Source organism: Balaenoptera borealis, assembly GCF_965194805.1.
Source record: "Balaenoptera borealis genome assembly, chromosome: 5".
Lineage (NCBI taxonomy): Eukaryota > Metazoa > Chordata > Mammalia > Artiodactyla > Balaenopteridae > Balaenoptera > Balaenoptera borealis.
Genome location: NC_138862.1, coordinates 69,104,293 through 69,130,140, shown reverse-complemented (window position 1 = coordinate 69,130,140; position 25,848 = coordinate 69,104,293). Strand labels below are relative to the sequence as shown.

The 25,848-nt window shown below is 51.4% G+C and overlaps 1 protein-coding gene across 2 annotated transcripts in view; it reads left to right on the top strand.

Moving 5' to 3' along the window:
• Positions 1 to 25,848, top strand: part of ADCY5 (adenylate cyclase 5) — a 156,361-nt gene that overhangs the window by 27,285 nt on the left and 103,228 nt on the right. The window lies entirely within an intron of this gene.

Below are 25,848 nucleotides of genomic sequence, written 5' to 3'. Positions count from 1 at the left end.
AGACATCTATTTTCTCACAGTTCTAGAGGCTGGAAGTACAAGATCAAGGTGCCAGCAGATTTGGTTTCTGGTAAGAACTCTTCCTGGCTTGCAGATGGCTGCCTTCTTGCTGGGTTCTCACATGGCCTTCCCTTTGTGCATGAGCTTGGGGGGAGAGAGATCTCAGATGTCTCTTCCTCTAGTTATAAGGGCACCAGCCCTATTGGATGAGGGCCCCACCCTTATGACCTCATTAATCTTAATTACCTCCCCAAGACCCCATCTCCAAATACAGTCACACTGGGGGGGACCAATCAATTTGGGAGGACATAATTCAGTCCATAACAGAAAAGATTTGCGAATGAGAGCCATGGGTTTGTATCTTCCTCATCATCAGGGTGCCCTGTCCATGGGTGTGAAAGACCTGATTGGTAGGAAATTTGCTCAAAATCTCAAGGTCTCTACAAATTTCTGTGAGAGAATTGTCACATCCTGTCAATTACCTCAGATGATGAGGCAGAGTCTGAGTGTCCCTCGTCCTTAAAACTCCCTCCCCTCTTTCCCAATCAGATTGGGGTCAGGGAGGATCTCTGGGAGGCCAGCTAGGCCACTTCTCTGTGGGGCAGCCTGGTGTCTAACCCCAACCCAACGGGACACAATGCCCTGATGATAAAAGTTCCAGAGAAGGAGATTCTTGCTGTTGGCCCTTTGTAGGAAAAGTCTGGAAGTGAGTCCTGAAGAATGAAGTCTCAGAGAGGTGTTGGGGGGGGGAGGTGACCTGCCCAACAAGACAGCGGGTCCTGGAGAACACCACTGTCTGAGGGACAACATCATCTCCGCTTCTGGCCCCCCTGCACCATCTCTTCCTTCCTTCTGTCCCTCCGTCTCCCTTTCCCTGTGCCCTCCCTGGGCACCTCACCTGGGTCCTGCATTATAACTTCCTGCCCTTGGGTGGGGCCTTTGTCTCAAGTTTTTTTAATATGAAACATGGCAAAGTAGAGAGAATAATAGTGAGCTCCCACACACCCATCATTCAGATTCGACAATTAGCATGATTTTCCCCACATTTGCTTCATTTATTCTTTTTTTCCTCTTGCTGAAATCTATTAAAGCAAATTCCAACCATCATGTCCATGTACCTGTATATACTTAGTGTTTCTGAAAAAACAATGTGCATCCGAATTTGATCTCTGCCTCTCTGCGCCATCCCCGGTCAGTCAGTGATGCCCTCACTGCTCAGTTTCTTCACTGTGAATTTTTCCGAAGGGTGTGGTATTGGGTAAAATAAAGGAGAACTTAAAAAGAACAACAGTGTAGTAAGAAGGTGCGCCAGATTAAACCTGAGACCTGGGTTTTGTAATTAGACTGCGTTTTCCCTGGTTGGAGCTCCTCCCTAAGGCCACAGAGGCGGCTGTGGGACGTGCCACCCCCTCTCTCTGGTCGCAGGAAAAGTAATCATTTTCTAAACGGTCCCACAGACACTGAAGAGAGGCTTATTAGTCCTCCCAGGGGCCGCTGTCACCCCCGGGAGGACAAGTGGCCCAGCTCAGAATCTGGGTCATCTTATCTTGTACCATGACGATCTCCCCAGGGCTCTGGTGAGAAGTAGCCCGACCAGCGAGACCCCAGGCACACTGGCACGTGGCGTGGAGGTGTACTGGTGGATGGCAGGGGTGGGGAGAGGCTGCTTAGGGTTCTGTCCAGGGCTGAGTCAAAGGAAGTTTAATGGTTTCGTCTCATTCCTCTCTAACAAATGAATTTCTCTCCCTCTCTTGGCAACCTAAGCTGTGTTTACAGAAAATATCAGAGTCTAGAATAAACAGTTCCTGTCAGACCCAAGGGCCAGTGGAGACCGTGGGAGGACTTGCAGGTCTCCTCCCTGTTGACTGGGAGGGGGCTGCAGGCCCCGCTGTGGCTCACCCCTCAGCTCTTCTCTCTGGGGGTCCCAGAGATTGCTGTGGTGAAGCTTTGGAGTCAGACAGACCCACATCAAATCCTGCTTCCCGCCTTGGTTACCCATGTGACCGTGGACAGGTTACCTAACCTTGCATAGCCTCAGTTTCCTCATTTGTAAATCCTCGGAAGGGTTGCTTTAAAGATGAGTTGTCAAGTCAAATCCCTAGCTTAGCACTGGTCCTCAGAAATGATGCTGCTTTCTCTCCCCGCTGACCTGGAGCTCCCATGTCCCTCTGGCATTCGGTACTGGACGCAGGGAATTATTGGCAAAAAATAAATAAATAAATAAAATTATTGATACAGTTTCTGAGGACCGTTTCCCATACATTATCTCATTGGAGTATCAATGAAGTAGGAATTATTATCATCATCCCCATTTTGTAGATTTGAAAATTGAAGCTCAGAGAGGATAAGAGGATTGTACAAAGTTGCACAGTAAGTGTGGAGGTGGGGCTCAGGTGCGGCACAGGCTAGTGGGTGAAATTGGTGTCGAGTGGCCGGAGGGCTAGGATTGTCCACCTGGGAGCAGAGAAGGCTGGGGGTGGAATGAGAAGTGGTTCAGGCCTTTGAAGATTCAGTGTCCCCCCATGTCAGTCTTCACTCACCCATCCTGGGCAGATCCTCCAGCAATTTGTATGCCTTTAGCTGGCAATATACTGTCTGGACCATTTTTCAATCTCTCTCTCTCTCTCTCTCTCTCTCTCTTCCTCTCTGAGTTTTGTTTTATTTGAACCAGAGCTGACAGGGACGGACTTTGGGGGTCACCTCCCCTAGCTCTGTCTGAGAGTGAGGCTATGTGCACAGAGGTGAAATGACATGCCCAGGGGCACACAGTCCCCAGTGGGGCTGGGATGTGACTCCCAGGTATTGCTCTGTCCACTACACGGCCCTGCCCCTCCTTGGTCTTTGCTGCTTCTACGCTCCTTCGGGACAGAGCCTGGGGTTCCTGTCTCACGTACCCAACACAATCATGTTTAATAAATACTCATCGAGCAAATCAAAGGGGAAGGGAACTGCTTTCTCTGTCCTTTCTGAGGCGAGAACAAGAGATGCCTCAAGTTGCAGCCAGAGGCATTTAGGTTAGACTGACAGTGGGCTCAGGCAGGTCCGCTTCCTGCGGTGGCCCTGCTGCCCAAGTCTCCGGAGACTGTGGACTCAGTCGTCCCCTCTGCTGAGAGTCACACTAGTTTGGGGGTGGTTTGGAGGAATCCTAGGCAGGTCTGGCTGCAGACCTGACCCCTGACTTGGCCTCCCAACTTCAGGCCTCAAGTTTCTGACGGGAGGCCCTCCCCATGTGCATTTTTCTGGGGTTCTACTCCACAAGTTCTCTCTGGGAGGGAACATCTCCCTCCCTCCTCGGACTGAGGTCAGACGCCTCCCAGGAAAAGACAACCTTCCTCGGGCCCCAGCCCACCCGTGGGCCTGAGCTCATAGCTCTGGGATCTCATCAGGGACGGGAAGTGCTCCTGCCTGCCTGTGTGCGATTAGGGTTTGGGGAAATGTGACGTGTTTTAGGCACACTCAGCGCCTGCCTTCGGAAAGGTCACTGCTTAAGAAAACAGCCTGGTCCTGGGCTTGGCCTATCTGCCGGGAAGCAAGGTCTGCAGCTTTTCTCCCATAGGCTGGCAGCATTTCTCAGATGAAAACAGGAAAACAGAAGAGGGGAGAGAGGCTCGTCGTCTCCTGGATGAGCCTGTGTCGTAGCCTGTGTCGTGAAGTCTGCTTCGGATGCCGAGGACGTCTCTGGGGGCGCAGTGATTTCTCACAAATCTGGATTTAACCAGGAAACAAAGTCCAAGTCTGAGCTCTGGTGGCCTGCTCTGGAGGCCCTACTGGGCCTCTGTACTGGCAAGTGATGGTCCTCAGCCTTTGTGACAGGCGTGTGTATGGACGGGGCTGTTTAGGGCAATCATCGCCTGAGCACGTGACCATGACTGCCCTTTTTTGTTTGTTTATTTGTTCTGTTAGCCTGAGGAAGGATCCAGATGTTTCTAGTTCTCCAGATATTTTTCGTGGTAAAGCTGAAGACCAGAGATAGGAAATGATGGATGCAGGGAAGGTGGGTCCCAGAGCCTCCCACATAACAGATAACCAGCTGATAATTTGTCTTCCATGGGAGCTCAGATTCCCTCTGCACTGGACTCCCACCTTCAGCCCGACTGTTGAGTATGTCCCCCTCTTAGGTTTTCGTTTTTACCTTCTCTCAGAGCTCTCTTCCACTAGCACTGGAACTGCCATCGTCATTGCCTTAACCCGTCATCCCAAGAGCCCTCCGGGGGCGCTGGCCCCTTTGGGAATCACTCTTGAGGGAGTGCCTGGATGTGGGGGACATGGTGGTTGCCTTATTTGACATTTATTTGGAGTCAGAGGGAGACACACGGGGACAGTTCTATCAGGTTTTTTTCTCTGTCACTCTGGTCCTATCCCTCCCATCACCCCCATTTCCTAGTGGGGAGAATGTCTTCTCTAAGCGCCTGCTGGCAGGAATCTGAATGAAGACAGGGCAGCTAGGCTGGCCCAGGAAAGCCCATAGGGGAAGCTGCTTTCTCTCCTCCGTGGCATTCCCCTTTGGTCAGGAAGTCTCCCCGAAGTCTAGCCTCCTTCCCTCTTGTTGTCTCTTCTTCTGATCTTTCCCTAAGTGGAGGAAGATTTTTGTGAGTGGGGGCCTTCTTGGCACCTTCTAGAGAGGAGGGCAGGTATCCCGAGCTCCTGGCTTGGGGTTCCGAAGCTTTGCTGGACTTTGTGGGGGTGGGGGGAGGGCGTGCTCCAGAAGATGGGAAGTTCTGTTTGGGTGGGTTTGCTAAGTGGGCCCACAGGCTGAAGGGACAGGAACTGGGCCGTGTGTGGGGAAGGGTGATGAAGGCTGTAGTCTGTCCACCTGGGACTCTCTTGTGCAGTCAACATGGGCTGAAAGCCGTGCATGGGCTCCCTCACCTGTATTGACATGTCAGCCCAGCTGTACCTTTAGGTTGAGCCGTTTGGGGGCAGGCATGCCGGAGCCTGGAGGCCTGGGTCCCCAGGCTAGAGTCTGAGTTCAGGAACAGCTTGAACCCCCTCCCTGCTTTGCTTTTAGGACTTGGGCTGAGTCCTGGGGGCAGAGCAGGTAGTGCTGGGCTGGTACTCTGTGGGAGCCAGGACTTAAAGCAACTCTGGATGGTGGGCGTCAGCCCAGGGATGGGGGGGCCGGGTGAGGAGAGCAGGCAGGCACTGGCACTCCGCGCTGGGCTCAGGCCGTTGTCCTCTGTCCCCTTGGAGCTGGGTCAGCGTCTGTTGTCTCTGGAGGTTTCTGCCTCAGGCTGGGAGCTCTGAGAACATGGCCTCAGAATGTGATCCCCACCCCAGGTGCCCAGGACGGGGCTTCTAGCGCAATCACCTAACTACTCGGACAGCAATGGGAGAAGTTCGGCTGGCATCCACTTGCTCCCTGTGTATTTAAGGCTCTGCTTTCTCTTCTGAACCTGGAAGGACTCCATTCAATTTTCCAAACATCTGTTTTGCTTGCTCAGCCCTCTGTGAGGGGACCCCATGATGGACAACAGGCTGTCCTCAAAGCAGGCACTTATCACCAGGAGGCCCAGGCAGAATGCTGGGAATGGGGAGAGGGGCCACAGGGCAGGAAAGAAGAGCTCTCTGACAAACAGGACCGGGAAGGTCATGAAGGTCGGGCTTGGTAGTGAAAGGCATATTTGACAAATCAAGAATGTCTTTGTGTTGCTGCTGGTTTGGAGGGGATTGGGAGCCAGAATGGCGGGTGCTAAGAAATTTGAGCTTTACCCAGTAGGCGATGATTAGCCATTGAAGGTGTTTGAATAAAGGATGGGCGTGATGGAGATGATGAATGTAAGTGATTCCATTATTGAGCCTTTCCTATGTGTGCTTTGTGTTGTGTCCTTTGATTCCATCCTCGCCCGCAGCCCTCTAAGGAAGGTATTGTTATCCTGGTTTTCCAGAAAACCGAGTCTCAAAGGTCACCCAACTAGTAGGTGTTGGAAGTGTGATTCCAAAGCCAGATCAGGTGCAGGGTGTGGCCAAGGGCCTTGGAATAACGGAGGGAGAGCTTACACCTGGGAGGTGGCGGTGGTCCCAGGCTGCTCCTTCCAGGAGAAGGAGGAGGAGGAGGGGAGGAGAACTCTTCCACAGGGCAGAGATGCCCCGGAAGGGAGTCTTTGCGAGCTGTTTTCTGGGGAGTTCTAGAGGAAACTCCCAGTCACTCTGCCGCCCTTAAGAGTGATCAGCTGAATAAATTTTTTAAAAATTAAAAAAAAAAAAAAAGCTTCCCTGGTTGCGCAGTGGTTAAGAATCCGCCTGCCAATGCAGGGGACACGAAGTTCGAGCCCTGGTCCAGGAAGATCCCACATGCCGTGGAGCAACTAAGCCCGTGCACCACAACTACTGAAGCCCACGCGCCTAGAGCCCGTGCTCCGCAGCAAGACAAGCCACTGCAATGAGAAGCCGGCGCACCGCGATGAAGAGTAGCCCCGGCTCGCCGCAACTACACGCACAGCAACAAAGACCCAACGCAGCCAAAAATAAATAAATTAAATCAATTAATTAAAAAAAAAAAGGGTGATCAGCTGTGTTCCCGCCCCCATTCCTCCCTCCCTCATCCTCCCAGCTCTGGAGGGAGCCCTGGGGGCAGATGGGGGCTTCCTGCTGAGCTGATAGGATCGGGGTCCTGGGCTGTGTGGGGAGAACAGCGGAATGTCCCTTTGCCTCCTCCTGTCTGGGGACCTCCGGGCTATGCGGCCGCTGCCCTGGGGAGCATAGGTCTGGGGGTGGGGGAATGGGTGTGGGAAGGGCTGTGGAAAAAGCTGGGGCTGTGTGACAGCAGACAGATTTATGATGGCTCTCCCTTTAGGTGTTTGCATTTCCCAGGCCAGTGAGCTGGTGAAGAGAGGAAGAGTTAATCTATATCCAGCTGATAGATTAGCTCCTCTGAGCCCAGGAAACTTTCTCAGCTCAGCCGGCTGGGGCCTGGGGGATGGGCGGGGCCAGGCCAGGAAGGAGTGTCTTTCAGGGGCAGTTTCTACACTGTTAAGAAAGCAGGTGCTAGGGGAGCAGTACCTCAACCATTTGGAGGGCTTCCCAGGGTGGGGCGGGGGGCACCCCAGAGTTTCCAATTCCCGAGGTTGGGATGGGGCCCAAGAATCCGCATTTCTAGCCAGTTCCCAGGTGATGCGGCTGCTGTTGGCTTGGGGATCCCACCTTGAGAGCTGTGGTGCTAGACACTCAAATGAGAATTTATGGTTACCCTTCCCTCACCCCACCTTGCTGCTTGGACGGGTCTGTGGTTCGGAACTCACCCTCTCCACCTGAGAAAGCCACGTCCTGCCTTGAGGCCCTGGTTCAAAGGACACCTTCCCCCATGGCCACACTGAGAGCCACGTGTACTGGGCCATCTGTCCTCATTGTCCACAAACCTTATCGTGCCTGGTTTTACAGTGCTGTTGCACACTCCCTGAACACTGGGAGTCACTCTCACTAATCCCTGGGCCCCTGTGGTGCCTCGCACAGGCCCTGGCGCATAGAGGAACTAGGGGCAGAGTGGGTCTGGTTAAATTGAACCATTGTCATGGTTAAGCCGTTCTCAAAACCAGGAAATCAAGGTTCAGTTGGGGAGAGCATTGCACAGAGGCCTCCTAGGCTGGTTAGGGGCAGAATCAGAACTAGAACTTGGCTTCTTGGACTCCTACTGTATACTCTCTGTGTAGGCAGTTTTACCAAAAAAAATTTCATAAGCTTAAAACACCATCTAGTTCTCTAAGTCTTTCCTATATCTACAGAGGTGCATTGTGTATATGTAAATGCAGTCTGCATAGCTAGAATTTTGTCTGCTGTTTTTTTTAAACTTAACATTTTGCATATTAATTTTCTTGCTGAGTGTACAAATGAGTGTCTTGTGTGATGGCCCTATATTATCTCATTTAATTCTCAAAACAGCACTGAAGGTAAGTATTATGACTGTATTCATGGAGTAGAATATCCCATGGAGGTGATGTTCTGTGGTTTGCTTAAATGTTTCCCAAGCATCATGAACATTGAAATGGTGTTTGGAGTTTTCACTATAGGTCCAGGGCTCTTTGTACCATCCCAGACCACCTCTTATATTTCTTTTTACGTGCCCACTGTACACTGTATATCATGGATGATTTGATCTGATTCTTTTTTAAAAATTGAGGTGAAATTCACATAATACAAAATTAACCATTTTAAAGTGTACAATTCAATAGCATTTAGTACATTCATAATGCTGTGCAATCTCTGTCTAGTCCAAAACATTTTTGTTACCCCCAAGAAAACTCCATACCCATTAGTAGTCATTCCTAATTCTCCCCTTCCCCCAGCCCCTGGCAACAACTTGTCTGCTTTCTGCTTCTGTGGAGTTACCTATTCCAGATATTTCATATAAATGGAATCATGCAATATGTGTATTTTTGTGTCTGGCTTCTTTCACTTAGTATAATGTCTTTGTAGTTCATACACGTTGTAGCATATATCATGTACATCGTTCCTGTTTATGGCTGAATAATATTCAGTTGCATGGATGTATCACATTTTGTTTATCCAATCCCATTCTTTTTGGTAACCAGGGAAATCCAAGGGCTAATGCTGGATTCTGGAGTGTGATGCTAATGTTTGAGAAGAGAGGGGGGTCTCAAGAGGAGCTTATTGATGGGGGCTGCATGGGACACAGGAGAGTGGTGGGGAGTCTTGAGAAGGTAGAGTTGGTGGTCAGAGTTGGGACTGGGTATGTACCCTTGAGGGATCAAGGGGGCAGAGCAGGATGATGGAGCTTGGCATGGAGGGGCAGCTGAGGGGGTGTCACATTCCTAGAACAGAGGAGTAGTCAGTTCAGGGAAATGTGGTGGTTGAACTCCAACGATGTCCCCAAGCCTGCATGTGAATGGCTTCAAGTTGAGGAATTTTGATCCAAAACCAAGGCGTGACCTCGTGCCCAGATGGAAAAGGTCCTGGATTTCCTGGGAAACAGGAGCAATAGCTGTGGCCTGGTCTGCTGGGCGGGTGTGGGAGTGACAGGCTGGCTGAGCATGGCAGCGTGTCCCTGAGAGGAGTGGCGTGGGGCAGGAGAGGAGCGGGGCCTTATAAGGAGCCCAGCTGGGCGGAGTTGTGGGAATGCCAGCTTGCTCAACCCCAAGTCACCCGGGCGTCCTTGTCCCTCCCAGCATTACAACAGTCAGTGTTGATTAGACCGTTGTTTGTGCCATTTGAGGGATCATGGGAGAAATGGAATAGCCCTGAGTCTCAAGAGCACAGTTTCAGGAGGGAAAAAATCCATTTCCTCTCCCCCTCAGTCCCTCCACCTCAAATGAAACACCACTTTGCTGGTCAGTGGCACCAGACAACTATCTTTGTAACTGACTGAAGAACCATAGGGTTAAACTTTAAATTTAAGTTTAAAACACTTAAAATGTGGGTGTTATTATTATCCAGGTTTGGTGAGACCCGCAGATCAGGAGACGGCTGCCACTGAAAAGATAGTTTGTTACTCACAGATCCCGAGAGGAGAGGATGCATTATGCCATGGGGGGCCGTACAGGGAAACACAGGGGTCAGTGAGGAGGCAGCGTGAGGGGAAACGTGAGCAAGAGCCTCTATTGTGGCTTCTGCAGGAAGGAATGGATGAGGCAGGGTAAGCAGGCTTGGGATTGGCTAGTTTGAATAATGTCGGTGGGCTCTGAGGCACAGGACTGTCCGAGTTACCTGGCACTTGTCCCTGGGGTGAGTAAGGCAGGGGAGTGGTGGGCCGGAGTGTGGGAGTGTAAGAGCTTGATAAAGGAGGTGTCTGGGGGTAGGGCTCTGGATTGGTTGGCTTGCATATGGAAGGCTCACACACAGGCAAGAGGCAAGTCATTTACTATCTCTCCGAATTGACTAGGTAAGCCCCAAGGTGTGGAAGCGTCTGAAATACAGAAAAATAAAAAGGCGTGATTGGTACAGTGGGGAACCTCAGGACCTTGTTCTCAGCGCGGTCCTACTCAGGCCTGGCAGGGGTGCGTCCCCCGTCACACCCTGCTCTCCTCCTTGCCTCTCGTAGCTCTCTCAGGCACCGAAGGAGAGAAGAAAGTTGGAGTCCTCTTCTCCGCCTGGGTGGACTCTTGGGAGCATTTGCCTTCCAGGGAGAAGAGGACTTGGAAGATGTTCACGCTCCGGCCCGAGATGACTGGTGTCTGCCCGTCCAGCTCTGTCAGCTCTAGGCTGGCGCTCAGACCCTCACCCAGGGGCGCAAGGAGGAGCATGCAGGGGTGGGGCGCTGCGGGCCTCTGAGGGTCTGGGTCTTGGCCACAAAATCAAGGCCACGGCAGCAGGAAGGCAGGCCTGGGAGCCGGCGCTGGTTGGCCTTCAGGCCTTTACCAGGCAGCTCTTCTTTCAGACGCTGCTCTGGCCGATCAGCAGCAACCGTCATAGGTCACATTTCTGGTGGTTCTGGCATGCTCGTTCCCTGCTGCCCTCTCTCTGTCGTCTCCGTGTTGTCCCAGCAGCACCCCAGAGGCAGGGAGGGTCCGTCTAGTTCCCCCTGTGGTACATGAAAATGGAGGCTCAGAGGAGGCCAGAATGGGGGGCCCAAGCCCCAAAGCAAACACATTTACCAGACCCCTCGGACAGGGTTTCTCTTTGAGAGCCAGTTGGAGATGGAGTGTAAAAAGATGGAATAAGACAGAAATCTGTCTGTCAGCCACCTTCTCTTGCAGCTGGGAGGGACCCATGCCCAGACGAGTCCAGGTTCTGCTTGACTCCTCCGGGGACCCCTGGCTGTGTGACTCTCCCACCATGCTCCGTCTGGTCTGAAAACCCCCTAGAGCTGAACTCAGTGGCTCTGGTGACATACACGCAGCCCACAGAGCTGCCAGGAGCCCTTGTCTGATGGGGGTGGAGGCTCCCACTTTTCCGAGCTGCCTTCCCACCTGGGAGGCCTGTGCAAGTGTTTGTTCTGGGCGTGGTACACATTCTTCTCTCCAGAACACAGCTGGAGAGACAGGGCAAGGCAGGAACCAGGCCTCGGTAGAGCACGAAGTCCGGGCTGGGGGGTGGTGAGTCAAGGGCTGGAGGTACCAGGAGGCCCTCTGCTTGATGCTCAGGACTGACTGGCAGCTCCAGAGTGACCATGTCCATCCCCTGGGTCTGGCAGGGGCAGTGTTTGTCCAAGGTCAGAAGCTAGGGGAAGAGGAGCCGTGTCTTCACTGGGGTCTTGTGTTCTCAGCACTCGGGTGCTTGGCAGTGCTTGTTCACCAGCCGGGGTTCACGGTGTATTTAAAAGTCCCCTCCCGAAGCCAGCAGCAGTGGCTCTCTGCTTGGGGCGGGCAGGGTTGTGACTCAGACACAGTGCCGATTGTGTCACTTCTGCTGGCGCTTTGCAGTTGGCTGTTCTGCCTCATTCGGTGTTTCCTGGGTGGGCATATCTCTGTACTTCCTCACTGTGTTTCAGATTCTTTGAGGGACGAGGAGTGGGTCTTACTCCTTTCTTGTAAACTAACCAAACTCAAACTGTTTGCTAAATCAGGAAGGTGAACACCTCCACGTAGCTGACTCTAATCAAGCAGCATGTGAGAAGGTGGTGGGAGAGAGAGAGATTCCCTTCTGGCTGGAGTGTCAGAGGAGACCTCACGGAGGAGGGACTATAGATGGGTACGGATTCCACAGAGAGATGGGATTGAACGCAGAAGGATAGAAGGAGGAATGTGACAAGGACACACAGGAAGGAGGGACCCGGGGTCCATGAGGGAGGCTGTGTGAGGAGAGGCCCCCGTGGGCTGGGAAGGGATGGCTCAGGGGTTCACTCTTAATCTCATGGACAGCGGGAACCCTTTGGGAGCTTTTGATTGATGTGGTTGGTTCATTCACCTGGTGGTCGTATGGGGTGGATTGGGAGGAGGAGAAGCTGGCGTCCTTAGGAAGATGGAACTAAGAGTGGGTTCCTCACTGCACTGGGACATTGCCTGAGTTTTTCCTCATAGTGATTCTGGTAAGTGGATGCTACAACCATCCCCATCTGACCAACGAGAAAACTGAACCCAAGTCACATATGCTGTAGGTGGTGGAGCCACGATTCAAAACCAGGTCTCTCTGGCTCTAAATCTGTGCTCTTCATGCTACCCAAGACTCTGCAAGACATGGTAAAGAAAGCTTTTGATTTCATTGTTCATCGCATCTGTATTGAGGGATGCTTTAATGGTTTCTTTTTTTTTTATTGCCAGTCTTTAATTAGATAATAAATATAAGTACGTCTCCCCTGCCAAAAAGGAAAAACTGTAGATGTGGCTAGAGCCCCATTTGAACACTTTTCCCAACCATGGTCCTATGAGCTGCTCTGCCTTGGGATAGAGAGGTTGGAAGACACCCTTGCTTGCATTACAAGCCCTCCCCCGCAACCCCTGCCTTCTAACATCCTGCCAGCATTGTCAGTCACGCTGTCACCAGGGTTACCAGCAGTCCAGTGCTGTCCAGCGGCCAGATTTGATCCCAAGAATAGTAACTTTGGGCTAGAGCCATGCTCTGAAGCCCCAGCATTCCACCTCTGGGCCTAGCCCAAGCTGTATATTTGGAGAGTGGAGGGCTGTCCTCCTTGCCATCAGCCTTAAAAGGTCCTGCTTGTGGTCCAAGCATCCCTCAAGTCCCTTGATAACCAGTCGTGGTTCTGCCTTCTCTTAATTTATCTGAACCCTCCATGAGCCTGTTCTGTTTTCAGCCTATCTCAGCTCTTAAGAGAGATGGGGGCCAGGGGTTCCCGTCCAGCTTGGTAGAACGCACTTCCTTCTTATGTCTCACTGTGCTTCTTTAAGCTCTCAGGGGCATTTAGCCCTGGTCTTAGAGGAGCTGGTGCACAAAAAGTCCGCCTTTTCACAGCCCTTGTCTACTCGGCTCTCCCCTGGGGACCTGCTTCAGCCTGGCCAGGCCTTGTCTGAGGCATTGCCTGTGGATTCTGGGGCAGGGGCAGGCACCGTGGGGTCATCCGGGGTCATCTCAGTCTCCTGATATGTTTCTTTCTTTTTTTTTTTGCCTGTGTCGGGTCTTCGTTGCTGCGTGCGGGCTTTCTCTAGTTGCAGCGAGCGGGGGCTACTCTTCGTTGCGGTGCGCGGACTTCTCATTGCGGCGGCTCCTCTTGTTGCGGAGCACGGGCTCTAGGCGCACGTGGGCTTCAGTAGTTGCAGCACGCCGGCTCAGTAGTTGCGGCACAAGGGCCCTAGAGGGCACAGGATTCAGTAGTTGCAGCGCGTGGGCTCTAGGGCACGCGGGCTTCAGTAGTCGTGGTGCGCAGGCTCAGTACCTGTGGCTCGCAGGCTCTAGAGCACAGGCTCAGTAGTTGTGGCACACGGGCTTAGTTGCTTTGTGGCATGTGGGATCTTCCCGGACCAGGGATCGAACCCGTGTCCCCTGCATTGGCAGGCGGATTCTTAACCACTGAGTCACCAGGGAAGTCCCTCCTGATATGTTTCTAAGGCCCTTTCTGAGACAGGCCACGTTTTCTAGGTTGGTTTTGTTATAGCCACATGTCACAGCAGGGGCCCCAGAGAACAGCTGGAAAGTTTGGGAAAAAGTTGTTCCTGCCATGAAGAATGCTGACCAGAGAGAGAGGTCAGGGCTCAGGATGATCCCAGCTTTCTTCCCCGCCCCCTCAGGAAAAGTTGCCTTGATCTTGCCACCATGTGTTTCAATGAAATCTTATATAGGTCTCTCTGGGAAAAACAGTTTATAATCATTTAGGTAACCATCTCCCCTTCCTCTGCCCAGCTCCTCCACCGTGACCCCAGCCACTAACTGGGCTCCAAGGAGCACAGGTTGAAAATCATCTGCTCTAGGCTGTAGAGTGATCAGACATATGCTTGTATTTACCCTAAGTGCCAATAGCCACGAAATGGTCTTTTTATTTTTTAAGTAGAGGGGTGGGATCGGGATGGTAGTTCCCCACTTGCACACGAATTATGCTGCCCTGGTGTCACGGTGTTTTGCTTTTCCTGAGAAGGAGTCCTCAGGCGCTGGGTTTCCCCTGACCAACCCAGGCATGTGCCTGGGCTTAGCGTCCGAACCTCCCGCCCCATATGTCTGATCCAGCCACCTGTTGGAGCCATGAGTACTCTTGGAGAACTTCAAATCAGGACCCTGATCATGTATTTTTTCCCAAAATTATTTATGCACATTTGGAAACTGAGAAAAGAAGAAAAAAACAAGCACCCATAGTCCCATCAGTCTAAATAGTCACTATTTGCATTATGGTGAATTTCCTTTGAGTTTTTGTGAACATATTAGGTGTTGCAGCCCCATATAGGGGTGCAAAACTTCTTTTTTAAAAAAATTTAATTACAATTATACAATACCAGTACCAGCCTTTTAATATACTGTTTTTTTTCTTGTGGCCAAAAGCACATTCTATGTCAGTGCTCTGTTTTTTCAAATAATTGCATAATATTTCATTAAATGAAATTGCCATATCATAGTTTAGACATTCTCCTACTATTAGACTTTAGCTCATTTAGTATTTTAGTGTCAGAAGTAGTGCTGAGATCAAAGTCCTTGCACATAAAGCTTTTTGCTTATTTAGGATTATTTCCTTAGGGTTCTCAGAAGTGGAATTACTGGGTCAAAGAGTTTGAACATTTCTAAGGCTCTTGACACATATTGCCAAATTGCTGTACAAAAGGATTGAGCCGGTTTGCATTCCCAATAGCAGGGTAAGCGGGTGCCTATCTAGCTGCTTCTCGAAGCATCCAGCTCCTATGTTACCGATGAGGAAACTGAAGTGCAGAGATGTGAGGGGAGTGGTGATCCAGGGACGCACAGTTCCTTGAGAGCAGAGGTGATTCTGGAATCAAGACCCCTATTAGACTCCCACTTTAGACCTCTTAACTGTCCTCACTGCCTACTCCTGTTTTGATAATGTTTCCTTTCCTTTTTTTGAGTTATGTCCTAGTCTTTCCTATGGAAGCAAGGAGAGCATATAGTTCTGCTGCTTCTGGACCGTGTCCACTGCCCTTCCTGCATGTGTGCACTGGAAGGCGTCTGGGTGTCAAGGATTTGGGTCCTAGTCCTGACACCACCTTTGCACACACCTGACTTAACCCCCCTGACCTCTGTTCCCTTACCTCTTTTCCGGGGTTGTCAGTGCCTGACCTGCCTGCTTCACAGGGTCAGGGTGCAGAAAGCACCACAATACAGTAAGGAACAATCCAAACGAAACATGCTATTACGATTATGGTTATTCTGAAAGTATTCCTGGGATGGGAGATTCAGCATTAGGACACTAAAGGTCTAACTTAATTAACTCATTTTAATACCAGTTTGTTCCAGAGAGAATATGAGGCATCTATCAGAGAGGGTCTACATGAAGATAAATAAAACTAAGAAAAGTGATGCTGTATAACAAAGTGCATAAAGTTAACAATACTGTACTGTATACTTAAAATTTTGTTTAAAAAGGTAATTTCATGTTATGTGGTTTTTACCACATTAAGCAATATGGAGAGGGAGAAAGAAAAGTGAGACATGGGGACAGTTCAAAAGGAACACTCATTATACCCTTCAGAGGTCAAAGAGAGACTATTTTAACTAAAAGGTACAGACCAGTAAACACACCCAGAGCTCCCTAGACTGCCACTGCCCAGTAGGAACATAACATTAACCACATGTGTAATTAAAAATTTTTCCAGTAGCCACATTTTTAAAAAATGAAAAGCAACAGGGAATTCCCTGGCAGTCCAGTGGTTAGGACTCGGCACTTTCACTGCTGAGGGCCTGGGTTCAATCCCTGGTCGGGGAACTAAGATCCCACAGGCCATACGGCGCGGCCAAAAAAAAAAAAAAAAAGAAGAAAAGAAACAGGTAGATTTATACTAGCACTATATTTGATGTAACCCAACATATCCAAAGTATTATCATTTTAATATGTAGCCAATATAGAAAATTATCAGTGAGATATTTTGCATTTTTACTAAGTCTTTGAAATTGGTGTCTGTATTATACTTACAGTACATCTCATTTTAGACTCATCACATTTCAAGTGCTCAATAGCCACGTGCAACTGGTGAGCAGCTCAGCTGCAGAACGTTTCCACTGCTGCTGAAAGTTCCAGTGAATAGCACTGCTCTACACTTTCACCCTTCGCCTTGCTTTGGAAGCTATGGCTGCGATATAGAGAAGCCCATGAAGGGCTGAGGCCTGGGGGAGGCGGAGAGATGGCTCCCCAAGCCCTGTCCCTGGGGAATGCTAATGGGATAGTTGCGTTGCTTGTCTAGTGAGTGCCCAGTCTAATGGAGGAAGCTCTGTGGGTCCTCTGGGAACCCCTAGTCTAACGGGGGGATCTCGCAGCCTAATGAAAGAGGAAGATCCCCCCTTGAGGAGTTTGCAATGAAGTTAGAAATTTGGAAGCCACAATCAGATGGCCATTTATAGCAACATCAAGGTAGATGCAAGTATCTATAGTGACAGGATACAGCACGGCTTGTTGAAGGAGAGGAATGTGAGCCAGGATGCAAGGACATGGCAGGAGGGGGATAATGCCATGAGCAAAGAAAACATGGCAGGAACAAGAAAATTGAGACAGAGAAGAGACGGGTGTGGCTGGAAAGGCAAGGCCCTGGATTTGGGATTGGAGTGTGTGGGTGTGTGCATAGTGTAAAGGTTTAGATATGATCTGATAAGCTGGGGCAGGCTATTTTAGACGCTTGAGCTGAGGAGTGATTGGGTAAAAATGGTACTTGAAGAAGATTATCCTGGTGGTGGTAGCTGTGAGCGCGATGGTTTGGAACACCGGAGACTGGCCTGGAATCTGGACCAGAGGCAATGAGGGCGGTAGACGGTGTGGTGATGATGGATGGTAAGGTACATTCGGATCCATCCTTGCAAAATCTCAGAGAACTGAGCACCTCCCAGTATCCCTGTGTCACCTCAGCCTGGGGATCCCTGAGACAGGCCCCCTAGACCATGTGGTGGCCTGTACGAATGTCCTGAGCTAGGGTGCACACTGGCCTCTCCCATCACTGTGTAGCCAGGGTGTGTGGGTCCCAGCTGAGGGGCAGGTAAAGCCCTTGGTTTTAGAGGGAAGGGGGCTTTGCTAGAGGTCAATTGGGGGCCTTTTTGCTGATGAGCCCCGCTCTCCAGGTGCTAGGAGAGCTGGTTGCCATGGCAATGGGCACAGGTTGGCAGTGCTCTGAGGAGGAGGGCAGCAGACGGCTGCTTGGGTGCTACAAGGCTGAGGAGGTGGGGAACCCAGATGAGGAGGTGTCTGAACCCCAAGATACCTGTGAGCAGCTTTGTTGGTGCCCAACAGTCAGCTAGACTTTGCAACAGGAGGGTTAACCCTTAAGCTTTCCTTCTTACTTTCTCCTGTCCCCTCTTCTTTGCTCTCCACAGTGGCCTCTCTGTGCCGGGTCTCCCCCACATACCCCCTTCACTGTTTTAGTTTGAGCCAGAGATACACTTAACTAAGGCCCCCTTTTCCTCATCCCTCTTCATCTCTGGTTTGAAAAGCCCACCACTTAAGATCAGAGGGGAAAAAAAATGGTTGAGAGTGGGAAAGAAGATCCTTCCCACAGAACAGAAGAAGAGGTTTAAGCTAGATGTCAGGAAGAACTTCCAGACCTGACGATTAAGTGCTGGAATGGATGAGTCAGTTGTTCCTTTTCTCAGCAGTCTCTGAGCACAGGGGAGACTCCTGCCTGGTCAAGTAGGAGAAAAGAGGGGCTGCGTGATTCTGGATGTTTCTGTGCTTATTCCTCCCCCCCCCCACCCCAAGCCACAGCAAACAGTAAGGAAAAAGTCAGTTAGGCAAGGCACAGAGGAAATTGTTGGCAGGGCCCCCTTCCCTTCCACCTAGTTCCACCCATTCCCAGGAACACCAGGACAGAGACAAATTTAGCCCTTCTATTTTTTAGAGTTTATGGAGAAAAAAATTAGCATAAAATCCTTCTTGGGCAAGAGGGAATTCCTTCCCAGCTAGACCTCCTGTCATCCTTTCCCAATTCCAGGAGATCACATCCTCCGTGAGTTTCCCCAAAGTGGTGGGAAGGCATGTGTGTGAGGGTGCCTGTAGGCATGCACGCCCGTGTGTGCTCCAGAAAGCAGGGCCCCTGATCTGCTGTGGTGTGGACACGGGTCTTCAAATCTGACAAAAGTTTACTGAACGCCCGTGAGGTGCTGAGTGTGCTGTCAGCTGTGGGGACCCAAACAGGCTGCGTGCTGTCTGCACACAGCTTACCGTCAAGCCGAGCAGGGGAGGCGGGTGTGCAGGCAGCGCCAGTCAACACAGGATGGAAAGGAGCTCGAGGGGAGGCCCAGGCCGGGGCATGCGAGGGTGAGGAGGATTTGTAGGGCAGGTGGGACTTTGATGGGGAGAGCGGTGGCAGGCTCTGTGAGGGAACACCGTGGGCAAACGCGGCCGGCAGCGTGAGGGTGTGTGGGCATGATCAGGGGAGAGCAGGCAGACTGGGGTTGGAGCGTGGGTACTGTAGGCCCTCCCGGGGCCTCAGCGGAGCCCAGTTTGGGGATGTTGCATAGACTGAGATTCCGCCTGGACATTGGGCAGTGGCGGGATGGGCCCTTTGAGTGGGGAGTAGTCTGTGTTATGGCCTTGAGAGCTGGGGCGCCCCTCTGCTCATCACACAAGGCTGCTCAAAGTGGGGAGAGTCTGAGGGGCAATTCACTTACAAAATGAAGTTGGCACAGTAACCCCCTTCTCTCCAGAACCCTTGGGGAGTACGCCATTCCATGTGACCTGCTTTTCCAGATAATTAAGTATTTATGCTGCATTTATTATTATAACTATTTCTGATGGAAATCTTCCTAAAATATGTACTTTGTCCCCTCCTTAAATAGTCACTGATACAATGTAACCTTTTCTGGATAACTCCAGCCATCACTGTGTAAGTTATTGTCTTCTGCTATAATACAGGGCAGACCTGCTTGGGGGTTGCAGGGATGTTTGCTCTTACATGAAATAGTCCAAGTAGTGGGTTTTTTTGATAACTTATTCATACTTAAAAAAATCATTTTCTGTCTTCTTCCTTGGTTAATAGACTGTCACTTGTCACTTCTCAAAGTTACCACAGCGCCTGCCCAAGCAGCTCTTCACCTCTCCCACCTCTACCCCACCACCACTTCTTATTTGCTATTTCTTTTTTTTTGTTTTTTAATTATTTATTTTTATTTATTTATTTTTGGCTGTGTTCGGTCTTCATTTTCTGAGCGAGGGCTTTCTCCAGTTGCGGCAAGCGGGGGCCACTCTTCATCGCGGTGCACGGGCCTCTCACTATCGCGGCCTCTCTTGTTGCAGAGCACAGGCTCCAGACCTGCAGGCTCAGTACTTGTGGCTCACGGGCCTAGTTGCTCCGCGGCATGTGGGATCTTCCCAGACCAGGGCTCGAACCCGTGTCCCCTGCATTGGCAGGCAGATTCTCAACCACTGCGCCACTAGGGAAGCCCCTTATTTGCTATTTCTAAACTTCATGAGCTTGGCAACTATATTATTAGAATTTGTGGAAACTAACAGTTACCAGGTACTTAGTGATAACCTGAGATGATCACTCATGGGTAAACTTCATGAATGTGAGTGCATAGTCTAAGTACATTTGTTTTGTCCCATATAGGGTATCTTTTTGGCTATTTCTGGGTTCTCAGCTGTGCTATAGAAGGCCAGTGTAAATACGCATTCTTTTTATTCATTCAGAAACGGTCAGGTCCCTGGAAGGGAACAGAAAACAGTTGATTGGTTAAATATTGGAGGCAACATCCTTTATTATTTCTGATTCGGGTGAGAAAAAAATATTTTTTAATCAAATTAAGAGAATAAAGACAAGGTATGTACTTTTTAAAGCTAGAAAAGTAAATTTAAAATGTTACTATCTTAAAATTAGTTGTTGTTGTTGTACATAGTCCCTGAGGGTCCTCAGCAGCTGGCGCTGGAGGGAAGGAGGGAAAACTGGGAATGGGCCAGCCCGGGCCTGGGGCTGGTGTGGGGGTGGAAGGTGGGTCTGCAGAAGGCCCAAGTTCATAACGACAGTAGCTGCCAGTTAGTGAGCACCTGGCCAGGCCAACTCGAATGGGCACTTTGCTCATGTTATCTGGTTCTCATGTGATACCACGCCCCTAGGAGCTGAAGTTCTTGTCCTCGTTTTACACGGGGTTTCAGAGAAGAGGACTAACATGCCCACAGCCGCAGAGCTCAGCTCTAAGTGAAACAGCTTGAACCAAGGCCCGTGTCGGTACGGTGGGGTGGGGGGCGATTCAGGCAGAAGGTGTGTGGATTTCTGTGCCTGGCTACTCGCTCGTGTGCCTGGTATGTGGCCTGATTACAGGGACTGAAGTCCTGAGTCTTCCTACTGGTTGCCATTGTCTAGGCCCAGTGCATTTAGAGTCACATGTCCCTTGAGCCACCTGGGGTGGGGGAGACTGGTGGCCTCCCACAAACACGAAAAAAGAGCTTGTTCTATTGGGGGAGTGGGATAGGTAAGGGCAGTGTGTGTGTGTGTGTGTGTGTGTGTGTGTGTGTGTGTGTGTGTGAGAAACAGAGACAGAGAGATGCAGAGCAGGGTAACAACAATGTTCTCTGCCTGGGGGTTGAGAGGCCTGGGTTCAGACTCCACTTGGCCGCTACCTCCTGGCTAACCGACCTTAGGCCAGCCTCGTGCCCTCTGGGCCTCGGGCAACCAGTCATAAGCTGAGTGAGTTGGAAATGGTTTCTTGGTCTCTCTAACTCTGTGGTGTATGAGAATCTCAAGGAACACGCCCTCACCTGTGATACCTGCAGACACCAGCCCGTCTTCACCGCTCCTCAGACTTTCTACAAACCCGACAGATTTTGTCCTACCTGGAACTCACAGAATTTTCCACTCAAGGTTTCTCTGAGGAATAAAATCTTTACTGCATGCATAGCTTTCTTTCTCTCACCATAAAAGCTATATATATCTTTGAAGAAATCTGGAAGATTAAAAAAAAGTTTAAAGGAGAAAATGGAAAATCACCCTTAATTCTACACATTTTGATACTTCCTTCTAATCATTTAAAACTGAAATTAGTATAATACAGGATATACTGTTCTGTAACTTGCTTCCCCCATTCCTGCCGCTACACAGTGCATCTTTCTTAATTATGTGAAGCAAATTAGACCTGAGGAGGAGGTGGAGCTGGCTGCCCTTCAGCGGCCTGTGTCAGCAGCTGCGCTTCTGAGGCCTCTGGAAACCTGTGGCCCTGCCCTTAGCCTCGGAGTCCTGGTCTGCCGGGGCTGACCATGACAGAGGTGCCATGGCGGGAACTACAGGGGCGCCTGGCCACCCGCTAGCCTGCAGGGCTATGGGACAAAGCCCTGTAGCTGCAGAGGGAGCTGTTCACACATAATCTGCATTATGAGTGGCGCCCCCTGGAGTTGTGCAATGAGAGGTTGTACCAAAGCCCGAGGGACTGCCCGTGTCACTCCTGCGAGTTAATAGGAGCCCTGGGCCCTGGAAATGGCTCAGCACATTTCACAGGGCGAGGTTATTTCGGTTGTGCTTCCATCCCATGGCCTTTGGACCTTGGGAAGGGGAGCTGGGGCGGGGAGCTGGGCTGGAGGAAGGAGACCAGGGATAGCCCCGGTGGGGTTGTTCGGAGGCGTTGTTGCTTCTCAGCCTCCTGGGCTGGGTGGAGGCTGCCTCCTCTCAGGAAGGACATACCCATCTTCTGCCCTCAGGCCTCAGCCCCGGGGTCTCTCCCTCCTGAGTGGAAAGTCATAATTGTAATTTATAGCCTCTCTTTCCCAAGAGATGATCTTTCACTTTGTTTTGTCTGAGCTGCACTTGCTGTCCCCTGTACGGCCCTCAAGGACATCTGGAAGTGTTTAGACAGTCTGTGGTCCTCACGCAGTGGCCCCACGAACCGACCGGCAAGGGTGGGTTTGGCCTAGTTTAGTGGCCCAGCGGCCTCAGGGGTGGCACATGCTTTGAAATTCTCAGAATGTAGCTCGCTTTTCTCATCTCAGACCCACATACTTTCGCTTCATTTCCCGTCCATATCCTCCCATCTCACCCACCTGGAGGGATCAGTGTGCCTGTACATCCTTCAAGCTTCCACGCACCGCGGCCAGTCTGTTTGGGCAGCTGGTCCTCGTGTGCAGGTGCGCTGGGCGGCCCCCAAGCCCCTGGAGGGGCGGATGGGAGGTGCGCTGGCCCCCCCCCCCACCCAAAGCTGGATCAGCGCAAAGTGCTTTAGTGTTTGCTTCTGGTTTTCCAAAGTCATTCCAGGGAGGAGAGACAGCTTGAAATGCACCCTTCATGCCCCAAGTCTCTGTAGCAGGGTTGAAGGTTGAACAAATACTCTCTTCTCAGGTAGAGATTTTAGGGGACAGACCACAGAAGTGAACCTTCGTGGATGCAAACTCCAGCCTGCTGTCCTGAGCAGGTGAAGGGGAGAGAAGGAACAGGACAAGTCCGTTCCAACGATGTGACTGGGTGGCCTCACCTTGATGGCCCAGGACCACCAGGGGATTATGAGGAGGGTGCTTTACCCACATCCACAGGAGTCCAGGACCAGCCCTCGTTCCGTACTCCACAGCACCTCTTAATTCTCTGAAGCAACTTTTTATCCTCCTTTGTGTCTCAGCCCCTCAGAAAAATCTAAGGAAGGCTATTAACCCTCCCTGCAGGGAAATGTACCATTTTAGGGAGACTTGGGTTCCTGAAGACCACCTACACAAGCCTCAGGTAGAGCCCCTGCTAACCAGATCTCACAGAGAGGCTGGCCCTCCGTGGCCCATTCCACCAGCATGCACGGGGGAAACAGGCTTGAAGATGCAGTGGGAGACCTCGCGAGTAAGCACTAGACTGATGCCCAACTGGTGGTCAAGCAGATTCTGAAGGCTCCTCTGCTTCTGCCACGATGACAGCATTCAGGGACCACCAGCTCCCTCTTCTTTCCCCGTTTTTCTACAAGCAGCACAAAAGTCAGGCTTGGCTGTGAGCTGTGTCTGCTGGGGACGAGCAGTAGGGGACGGGTTCTGTTTTCTGAGCCGATGGTTCAAAGTGTCTGTCCAGCTTCCCAGCCTGAGACTGAAGCTGGAAGCTTGATGGCCCAGGGATTGGCAGCCACCCTCACCCCCATTGCCTAGGGCCACCTGCTCTGTCCCCGTGTCCAGCCGTCTGTAGGACGACTCCCCAGGCCCCTCCCCTGGCTCTGCCCCCATTGTACACTCCCCCACCCTGGCCCTGCTCTTGAGGAAGGACGCGGGCCATTTTGGACATCTGTGTACCCTCCATGCAATTAGGTTCCGGTCGTATTCACTTCACGCTGGAGTTTATCCTGCTCCGAACCACGGACTGAGAAGCACTTATTCTGGGAGAGTTGACTGACCCTGTGGTCAGCGAGGGGGAAAGTTATAGGTTTTTCTAACCTCAGGGTTAGTGTCCCTCTCATCTGTTTGTCACATGCCTCTCTGCATGTGGTGCTGTGCTGGGGGCGTCACCAAGAGCAAGAAACAGATGTGGGCCTGTGCTGGACTGAGTCCCGGCTGTGGTGTGCAGGGAGTTGCGGGGGGGGGTGGCGGTTAGCTGTCTTTTGTTTGTTTGTTTTTTTGTTTGTTTTTTAAGAGCTCCTGACTTATTTATTTATTTATTTACTTTATTTTTTTGGCTGTGTTGGGTCTTCGTTTCTATGCGAGGGCTTTCTCTAGTTGTGGCAAGTGGGGGCCACTCTTCATCGCGGTGCGCGGACCTTTCACTGTCACGTTCTCTCTTACTGTGCGGCACAGGCTTCAGACGCGCAGGCTCAGTAGTTGTGGCTCACGGGCCTAGTTGCTCCGCGGCATGTGGGATCCTCCCAGACCAGGGCTCAAACCCGTGTTCCCTGCATTGGCAGGCAGACTCTCAACCACTGCGCCACCAGGGAAGCCCTGTTTGTTTGTTTTTAAGATTTACTTTTCTTTATTTTTGGCTGCGTTGGGTCTTCGTTGCTCTGTGCGGGCTTTCTCTAGTTGCGGCGAGCAGGGGCTACTCTTCATCGCGGTGCGCAGGCTTCTCATTGCGGTGGCTTCTCTTGTTGCGGAGCACAGGCTCTAGGCGCGCGGGCTTCAGTAGTTGTGGCTCACAGGCTCTAGAGCGCAGGCTCAGTAGTTGTGGCGCATGGGCTTAGGTGCTCTGAAGCATGTGGGATCTTCCTGGACCAGGGATCAAACCCATGTCCCCTGCATTGGCAGGCGGATTCTTAACCACTGTGCCACCAGGGAAGTCCCCAGTTAGCTGTCCTTTGTGAAAACTCTCCATGTGCAAAAGGACCCTACTGGTATTGGGGAAAAGGGACTGAAAAATTTAGGGACAAGACTATAAATCTTAGTCCGGATGAAACTCTTTAAGTTGTGTTCCTAATTTTTCTGAACCAGTTCCCTTCCCCTCCAGGGCCATAATTTCTTGCAAGGATTTTCTAATGAGGTTCACAGTTTTATCCATACCCTCCTCCCCAGAGTGGCCAGCTGGAGCGCTCCCCACTGTCTCTCTCTGGCTTCCAGTCCTGTGTCACCACTAAGCCCTCATTGTTTGCAGATGAACTTCCTGCCTCACTGAGGACCCCTCAACCCCTGTCCCTCTCTGTCTCAACTACCTCCTGGGTGCCCCTCCTGGGTGCCCTTCCCGGCCTCTCAGAGCCAGCCCTGACCTTCTCCTGCCCAGGGTGCTCCTTCCACTGGCCTGGCCTCTGTTCTGCTCTTTCGGCAACCCCCCCACTCCATCATTTCTAGTGTCATTCAGCCTCTGTTCCCTCAGATGGTAGTGAGGACACAGGTTCTCCCGCATCAAACCCACCCTCAGTCTCTTTCAGGCCTCCACCTCTCACGTTCTCTCTCTTCTCTGTCACCACCAGCCCTCTCAATGGGGTAGCTTTCCCTAAACTCAGCAATCCCCCCGATGATGAAGGCAGCCCTTGCTTCACATATTGGGGTCTCCTGGCTACCACGTGGTCGAGCCCCCTCAGCTGCTGGTCTCCTGTCTCTCGTCAACCTGGCCCCGCCTCCTTCCTGACACTCCTGGTTCTCACTCCATCTCCAATCTGGGCCTCCGGTCCTCTCCTTCCTCCTTAACACTGAAGTGTTTCCCAGGCTCCGCAGTGGGCCCGCTTCTGGCTGATCTTGCCTACCTCTGTGATTCAGTTAGTTGTCCCCCATATCTGTCCCTTTGGCCCCGATTTCTCTGGAGATCCACTCGCAGATTTCAAGCTGTCTGTTGCTCCCAGGCTGTTTGTCCCTGGGTACCTCAGAAACCTATCGTGGCACTGCCTGATGCATCCACCCCACTTCCCCGACAAGGCCAGCTTCTCTTCCACCTCTCTTCTGCATCTTGTTTTCTGGCATCACCCTCCCCTGGTGCCCAGTTGAAAACTGGGAGTCATCCTTGACCACTCCCTCTCCTCGCCTCCCACTTTCACCTGGTCATCTGGTGCTGATGGTTGTGACTCTGAAAACCCTCTCGCCCTTCCTCCACCTCCCACGTCGCCTCCCATCCTGCCCTGTTTAGCCCTCATCATCGCTCATCTACCCCACTGCAACAGCCTTTTAACGGGGTACCCTGACTCGGCTCTTTCCCTCTTTGGCGCACCTTCCACACAGCTGTAATGCTGCATTTCCATAACTCAGGACTGAGTACATCACTTCCGGGCCATTCTGGCTCTGCATGTTGGCTCCCTCCCCCCAACAACCTGCCACGCATAGCTCCCTCTCCAAGCTTTCTTGGAAGGCTTTCAGTCCCTCCAACTGCTTCTTGTTCAGCCACTAGTCATCTGCATTCCAGAATCCAAGTCAAACTTCACCTCCTCCAGGAAGCCTTCCTGGGCCATACCCCAAGTTGCAGGGTTAGGCTTTTTCCTTCCTTCCTTGGGACCCCTCTCTGACCACACTCACCCAGCTGTTGTGCCTTCCTGGTTCTATTTATCTTTCTCCCCCTAGACTAGGTG